This window comes from Oreochromis niloticus, linkage group LG3 (assembly GCF_001858045.2).
Source record: "Oreochromis niloticus isolate F11D_XX linkage group LG3, O_niloticus_UMD_NMBU, whole genome shotgun sequence".
Lineage (NCBI taxonomy): Eukaryota > Metazoa > Chordata > Actinopteri > Cichliformes > Cichlidae > Oreochromis > Oreochromis niloticus.
Genome location: NC_031967.2, coordinates 54,952,462 through 54,960,802, shown reverse-complemented (window position 1 = coordinate 54,960,802; position 8,341 = coordinate 54,952,462). Strand labels below are relative to the sequence as shown.

The following is an 8,341-nucleotide window of genomic DNA, read 5'->3' as shown; positions in this document are numbered from 1 at the left end:
TTTGCACAATATTTTTATTAATTTAGTCTTGATTGTTTCTGAGATTTCACTGGCTTTATCAAAGTTTTTGTGCCCTTTTTTGATACTTTAATGCTATTTCTTTAAAAGCGCATAAAAATTATTATTTTTAATATTATTTGGTATTTTCACACAAGATTAAGGCTACGTCCACATGTGCATTTCTTAAAATGTACTGCATAAGCTGCATATTTTTGAAAATGCAGCTTTTTCTATGCGTTTTGGCCTTTTGTTCACGTGTTAACGGCCTTTTGGATCAGTGAAAACTGAGAATTTGAAAAACTCCCACCAGGGTGGAAATTTTCGGAAACCCATTTTGCGTTTACGTGCGGTCCAATCATCATTAATCTGCATAGGTACATGGTGCAGACAGCTACCTGCTAATTAGTGGTCAGTAACATCCAAATAAAATCCTCGGATTTCACTCACCAAAATTGGAGCACTTCCAGCAGTTACAGCCATATTACTGGTCAGATAATTGAAAAGGCTACAACAGCACAATCATGGTCAGAGGTCCAGCAGGAACAACAATTAGCTGCCTGGCACACAGTTAGCAGCTACAGATGCCCCATGCTGTCAATCAAAGAAACCACACCCCTAATAATAAAAGGGTTGGACTTTAATACAAATTTAAAATATATTATAAAAATAAAAATTTTAAATCAAAATTTCAATCTGAGCACCAGAGACAGATCTCAGCCATGGAATTAAACTTGAAGAATCGGATGCTTTTAATTTGAAGGACTGAATCAGAGCATTTGTTCAAGAATAGGGCAGAGTGGAGCACTTTATTCTCCATCTGCCTGATTTTCGGGCAAAAATATTTTTTTGTTTTTTATAACCCTTTAAGACCTACCATAGAACCAAGTCTGCCACAGCTTATCTTTATGTCTTTAGATGCTGTAGTAGCATTTTTGGGAGTATTTCAAGTTGCTATACATCAATACAACCATCACATCCCAAATTTTAATAATATGTATGCATTAAGTCTATAGTAACTACATCAATTCATAAAAGGTGCAATAAACTACAAAAAAACCCATGAAAATAGTTATTTCTAGTTAGAGAAATTTCAAACTTTTATTCCTCAAAACTGAAAATGCAAAAAGGTTGCACACAGTAGTTTCCAACCACAGGAAGTTTATTTTGTGCATCAAAATAAACTATTTCCAGCAGTGTAACTTAAGTTCAACAGCCAATCAGATCGGCAAAGTGTGTTTCTGGAATATTGTGTTTTTGTTGCTGCAAGTGCTTTTTATGCAGTTTTTGCAAAGCCATGTGTGGAAGGAAACCGTGACCTAGGAAAAGCTGATGGCATTACATGTAAGTACAATTCCTCATATGCAAAAAAAAAAGAAAATGTGGTTGCAATTCTGCCAGGCTTTAAAAATAGTAATGCAAAAACCTCTAGTGCCCTGGACAGTAACCCTCTAGCAATCATTTCCCTTTACCTTATTAAAATTGGTATATTATTGTGAGAAGTATTATTATTATAACCTTAATTCACCTCAACTACTGACCATAAACAACACTCTCTGATTCCTTCTCCTTTTCCCTTCTCTAACAGCCTTGCAGTGTTTCAGCAGACAGACACTCAATTTTCTGTCCAGTTATTTTGAAACATTTTCAGAGAAATGAGAAAAGAGAGGGCAGCACGGTGGTTAGCACTGTTGCTGCACAGCAAGAAGGTCCTGAGTTCAATTCCACCATCAGGCCGGGGTCTTTCTGTGTGGAGTTTGCATGTTCTCTCCGGGTACTCCGGCTTCCTCTCAGTGTCCAAAGACATGCACTTAGAGGGGCTAGGTTAATTGGTTACTCCAAATTGCCCATAGGTGTGAGCAGTGTTGGGAAGGTTACTTTTAAAATGTATTCCACTACAGAATACTGAATACATGCCCCAAAATGTATTCTGTAACGTATTCCGTTACGTTACTCAATGAGAGTAACGTATTCTGAATACTTTGGATTACTTAATATATTATCATGCTGTTTACAACCACGTGAATGTCGTATTGCTGTGATTTATTACTGATACTGAAGGTCTGCGGCTCCGAACCGTAGTAAAGGGACCTCTGGCTAATACAGTGGGTTCCGTGTCGGGCTCATAGCCGAAAAATAGCTTTACTTTGTTGTCTGGGTCAACTTTGCTTGCCAGAGACAGAGAGAGGCGTTGAAAGGCTGCTGCAACGGAACTTATTTTTTCCGGAGGAAAACACGAACACAGTGTACAGTCGAGTCTTAATAGCTTACTTACAAATGGGCTCGTCAGGCACTCTTCTTGGCTGCAGTGGTTATTATTATATTTATATGCTTCCAGCTCCTGTTTTTGCTCCGTGACAGCTCGGACTTTTCCTTTCTCTCCCTCCCTCGCTCACAGACACATAACGTGTATGGTAGTCCATTCTCCCTGCAGTACGGACTACACTGCCCATCAGGCTACATTCTTTAGGGCCATGCCTGTAGCATTCTGCCTTTTAGCTTAGCACAACAACAACAACAAAAAAGCGCTCTCTCACCCAGGAAACACGCAGAGAGAGAGCGCGTCACCCTGTAACCATGGCAACCGTAACGCTGCCGCCTGGAACAACAGAACAGCTGTCAAACAAACCCAAACAGTCCTGACCCGCGACAATATGAAACAGGGAAGTACCGCCGTGTAATCCATTTATTTCAACAAAGTAACTGTATTCTGAATACCACCTTTTTAAACGGTAACTGTAACGGAATACAGTTACTCATATTTTGTATTCTAAATACGTAACGGCGGTACATGTATTCCGTTACTCCCCAACACTGGGTGTGAGTGAATGTGAGTGCGAATGGTTGTCTGTCCCTGTGTGTTGGCCCTGCGACAGACTGGCGACTTGTCCAGGGTGTACCCCGCTTCTCACTCTACAGCTGGGATAGGCTCCTGTGAAAAGGATAAGCGGAAGTGAATGGATGGATGAGAAAACAGTATTTTATTTAAAGCTACAATAAGATGTGAGGAAGATGAGACTAAGAGACAGACGACATTAGGACTGATAAAAAAAAAAATCACATTAACATTTGATCATGTGATCAACCGCTGTGGCTACACACACTCGGAAAAGGAGCAATGACTTAATAATGTCTGTGCACCAGATGTCATTACATGTCTGGATGTGACAGAAAACCACATGTGATCTCTGCATTTAATATTGTACATAAAAATGTAAATAAAAAGTCATTTTTTAACATCAGCTGAAATCATTGCTGCTTTTGTGACCTTGTTGAAGTTCAGGGCATGGCTGCTGGGCTGGTGTTGGTACACAACTGTAAATGTCTTTGTAAAAGACGAATTGTGAAATGTCTAATATGATGAAAAATCATCATTACTTCTTAAAGCCCAAGTTGACATGTTCTAATTGTCCATTTTGTACATGACCAACAGTCAAACTTTGCAAATTCTCAGTTTTTCATCACAGAAAACTTGAGCAAAAAGTGAGCAAAAAATTCATATTTAAAAAGCTGCTGTAAGAAATTTCAGTTTAAATTATTTAATCGATAAAAGTGGAAACTTTCATGGAAAACGTCAAGCACAACAGAGGCTGTACCTAATCTTTTCTGTGCTGTTGTTATTTTGGAGTAGGGGTTTATTATAAATGATAACCACAACCAAACCTGAACAAGTCAAATTTTCCATCTAGAACCTTTTTTAAACCCACAAAACCACATGAGAAAAACAAATGAGATAATAAGTTTATTAACCCTGCAGAGAAACCATATTGCTGCCACAGAAACAAGAGATAGATCCAACAAGCATGACTAATATCTATATAACAGAGAGGTTGTCTTCTGATCTGTGTTGCAGGAGGATTACAGACCAGCAGCTGGATGTCAGTGGTTGGACTGGTGGACTACTTCAGTGAAGAGTAGATGACATCTGGCTCTGGTTTAACGTCTAAACACAAACACGCACAGTTCAAAAAATAGAAACGATTAGCTCATCACCTGCATTAAATGACATTAAGAAGTCAAACTCTCTCCACCTCGACAGAATATTTCTCTGACAAGCTGAGAAGTGAGATTTTGAAATGGGGACCATCACCAGAAGCTGCAGCCTGTCTGCAACACTGGAGAGTGAGCAATACCATTTGGTCATCCTTGTGCTGTGTTCAAATAATCTGCCAATGCTCACTGGTAGGGTGGACCTGCCAGATTATAATTTTATTATATCAATACAACCATAAAGGTACATGTAAAGATATTTCTGGCAATTCCAAGCAATACAGACCACATGCAACACTTAATACTTGGGATTTGTCTGAATTTAGAATTTGCAGAATTACCAGATTCACATCTATCATACATACAAAATCAAGCCCATAATTATTCATACCCTTGACAATTTTTGACTTAAAGTTAGTTTTATTCAACCAGCAAGTTATGTTTTGACTGGAAATGACACAGGTGTCTCCCAACAAATAAAAGGAACTGTGGCTGCACGTTGTGGCTGCGCAGTCAGGAAAGAGCTACAAGGCCATTTCTAAATGTTTTCAAGTTCCAGTGGCTACAGTGCAAAGTATTAATAAAAATACAAGATGTTCTGCACTGCGGAAGATCTCAGAGGACGTGGTTGGAAGCCAAAAGTGACACCTGTGCTGGCCAGGAGGATAGTGAGAGAGGTGAAAAAGAATCCAAGGATCACCACCAAGGGCATCCTGGTGAATCTGGGCTCTGCTGGTGATGTCTGAAGGCCAACAGTCCAAAGGACACTGCACACTGCTGGGTTCCACAGATGCAGACAAAGGAGGACGGCACTTCTCCAGATGAGGCACGCAAAAGCTCACTTGGCCTTTGCAAATGCTCATCTAGATAAAGAGGAAGACTTCTGGTCCTCAGTGTTATGGTCAGATGAAACAAAAATTGAATTGTTTGGTCACAATGATGTTTCCTTCATTTGGCATGAAAAAGGAGAAGCCTTTCAACATAAAGAACACCATCCCCAATGTCAAACATGGTGGTGGGAACTAGGGTTGGGCCATATCGTACCGTTCACGGTAATACCGGTAGAATTTTGGGCAATTTTGGTGTGGAATTGGTTTAGCTTTCGTCTGTTAGATACACAGCAAAGCACTATTTTTGGTAGAGCATGCTAGCGGGCCGTCGTTATTACCGTGTTGTTTGGAAAATACGGCACACTTAAAATCAATCCTCTGATTTGTCTGAAAATCAACAGTGCCCCTTATAATCCAATGGGCCTTATGTATGAATTCTGGTTGTGTTTACTGACTTCGAAACGATTTTATGTGGTACACGGCGCTCGAAATGTTTCAGTACGACTTTGCTAAGCTACAAAGCTGCACTGCTTGATGTATTGTCGGAGCATTACGGCTATCGTAGGCAGGAGCCTACGATAGTGATACGTGTGATACGTACTGTGCTTCAACATAATATAATGTATAACCACTTTCTAAGTTTTGTGGATATTATACATGGTTATGCTGAGAAATGCCTTTTGGTTAAACTGTCAGCAACCATTTGCACTGTTAAATTTTTATATAACTTTAATGCACATAAAAAACAGCTGCTTGTTTAAGTGAAAATACATTGATGTTTTCTTTTTTTGCACTAATAAAACTGTGGAGTTGTAAAGTATTTTGTCTAGTGTCGATTATATCGTCAGTTATATCGTTATCGCAAATTTTCAAATGTATATCATGATAAATATTTTTGGTCATATCGCCCTGCTCTAGTGGGAACCTAATGCTTTGGGAGTGTTTTTTAAGCCAATGGACCAGGGGACCTTATCACAGTAAATGGCACCATGAAAAAATAGTAATACATGAAGATTCTCAACAACAATATCAGGCAGTCTGCAGAGAAACTTGGCCTTGGCCACCAGTGGACATTTCAGCACGACAATGACCCAAAACAGACACCAAGGGTATGACTAATTATGGGCTTGACTGTATATCTCAGCCCCATCTAACGAACGTCTCATATTTAAAGTTTTAATTTAGATTTGATGTGAAATTTGTTGTTAACTGCTGATAGGCTTGTTTAGGAGATCAGTCTCCTCCTTGTCTTCAAAATCACTATCAGTGTCTGAAGACTATGTCATTTAAAGTTGATCTGATTGAGGATGTAAGCCATGTACTGCAGGATAGACTCCTCACTGCAGAGGCCTGCTGTAAACTATTCCATGTGTACCATTCCCAAGCACTCTCTCTCCACCCTCCGGTCTACTCCCTGCGTTGTCCAATAAGGGGCAAACGGCCTCATGTTCTGAATACTCTTCATGTCCTTTTTCTTTTGGCTAAACATTGGAAACAATGAAACACTGAGGTCCCACAGACTCAAACAACAGTTGTTGTCAGAATTTCTTATGCACTCATGGGCTTGGATGTCATGATACTTTGGTACCGTTATTGATTTTTTTCGACTGTTCTCAATAACTGCAACAGAATGACTGCTGTTACAATACAGCAATACAATGAAACCTGTGTTACTGTTTACTTTTATGCAGCAGCGTGAAAAGATTCAGCGAAGGTTTTCAGAAACTGCAGCATCTCAAGAGTTTTATTTTTATCCTCATCTTAACACTTCTGCTGTGGAACACACAATGACCACATAGAAGTGACAGCATTTCTATGAAAAGGCTGCTGGGTGGCCGCAAAATTGTTGGCTGTTGCATGTTCTCGCACCTGGAGGAAGCTGCAGCTGTGGTTTTAACTGCAGACAATTAACAAGTTCTTGTATCAAAGGACTGTGTGGGCTGATTTTGGCAATTTTGGCAAGTTTCATTAACACTGGTTATAAAATATTAAGTGGCACAGATATGAATCAAAAGTCACAACAAACCTGTCATCAAGCACATACTAGAAGGATGAATCAATGTGCTAGCACCTTTAACCTCTTAAGCCCCAAGCCTACCTGATCTCCTGCTTTTTCCCCTGTATCAGGGGGTGTTGGGGCTTGAGAGGTTCCATGTGTCCCTAAGAAAATGAGCTGCAATTTGGACAAAGAGATATTCTGTTCCTTCTAAAACAGTAATGGTCACCATTAACCCCCCCCCCCCGATCTGTTCCTACATCAATATTGAAAATATAACTGTTGTCAAATGTAGATTATTAATCAAGATTCTTTGCTTGAAGCCTCACAGACAGTGTATCGCTCTTGACACACACACAAAACCTGTGGTGACACCAATGCACACAGTGCTAATTACTAAATATTAAGAAGATAATAAGATGGTAAAGATGATGAATTATACTATACCATTTCAAAGGTTATAAATTGTTAGATCAGCCACAGTTTTAGCTGTAAACCGGAGCTGTCCCTGTCATCTTTGATTTGTTTTCCTTGTCTTTGATGTCTTCTATTCTTGCTGTTGAGTAGACTGCATCTGTATCAATGTCTGCACAATAAAACACATACAGAGGGCATCGCTGTAGGTAGTACAGCTGATAATAGAACTCTTCGTAGACTAGTGGCTACTGCAGAAATCATTATGTGAACAGGACTCAGATCTTTTCATTTAAATTATTTAGTTTAATACAGTCAGATTTAGAATATATATCGTGATGCTTCTAAAATGTTGGTATCATCTAAATATAAAGCACTTATGTATAACACATATATATTACTATTTTTTTGATGACAAACAGGAAACTGGACGACTGCAGACCTGTTAACTTCTATTAACCACAGACCACAGACAAACAGTTCAGCACACGAAGAAAAACACTTGGTGATATACACACACACACACACACACACACACACACACACACACTCAAAAATAATAAACATAATTGTGATTTCAGGCTTAAATTTGAGCCCTAATTCAGAAATAAATAATGTTCATTTAGTTCCTAATCATTCACCATTTTGTATTTATCTAGCTATTTATAATGCATAATTTCTTTAATCATCTATTATATTGTATAAACTATTATGAAAACACAGTAATCCATCAATTTAAAACACATTTTAAATCATTGGAGGTTAGACAGTGTAGACTTGCAAATCATGTTACCAATTTCCAAAATAAGCTTACAAACCAACTGAAGAATTAAAATCCTGTTTTTCCTAACAGGAAAAGCAGGCACACACTTTTGTAACATTGTTGCTTCATTAGTCAAGTTAATTCACAGTTAACACAATCAGTAGGTACGTACACACACATTTATGTTTATATTGAGTACAAATAACTCTAAAAAAGCTCAGATGTCCCAATATCAACTTTACCTTTCCTATGAATATATCTCACTAGAAGGACAACGAACGCAATGACTGATCCAACAGATGACAACACAGAGAGAACAGGAAGGGAGAGTGATGAAGGTGTGGATGTAGG

At 38.8% G+C, this 8,341-nt stretch overlaps 1 long non-coding RNA gene across 1 annotated transcript; it reads right to left on the bottom strand.

Annotated features, from left to right (window-relative positions):
• Positions 1-3,726: 3,726 nt before the first annotated feature.
• Positions 3,727-8,341, bottom strand: LOC102075975 (uncharacterized). Its single transcript, XR_267930.3, has 3 exons — positions 8,233-8,341; positions 7,261-7,399; positions 3,727-3,940 (listed from the first exon to the last, which is right to left on the bottom strand). It is a non-coding gene; the product is annotated as an uncharacterized LOC102075975 (long non-coding RNA).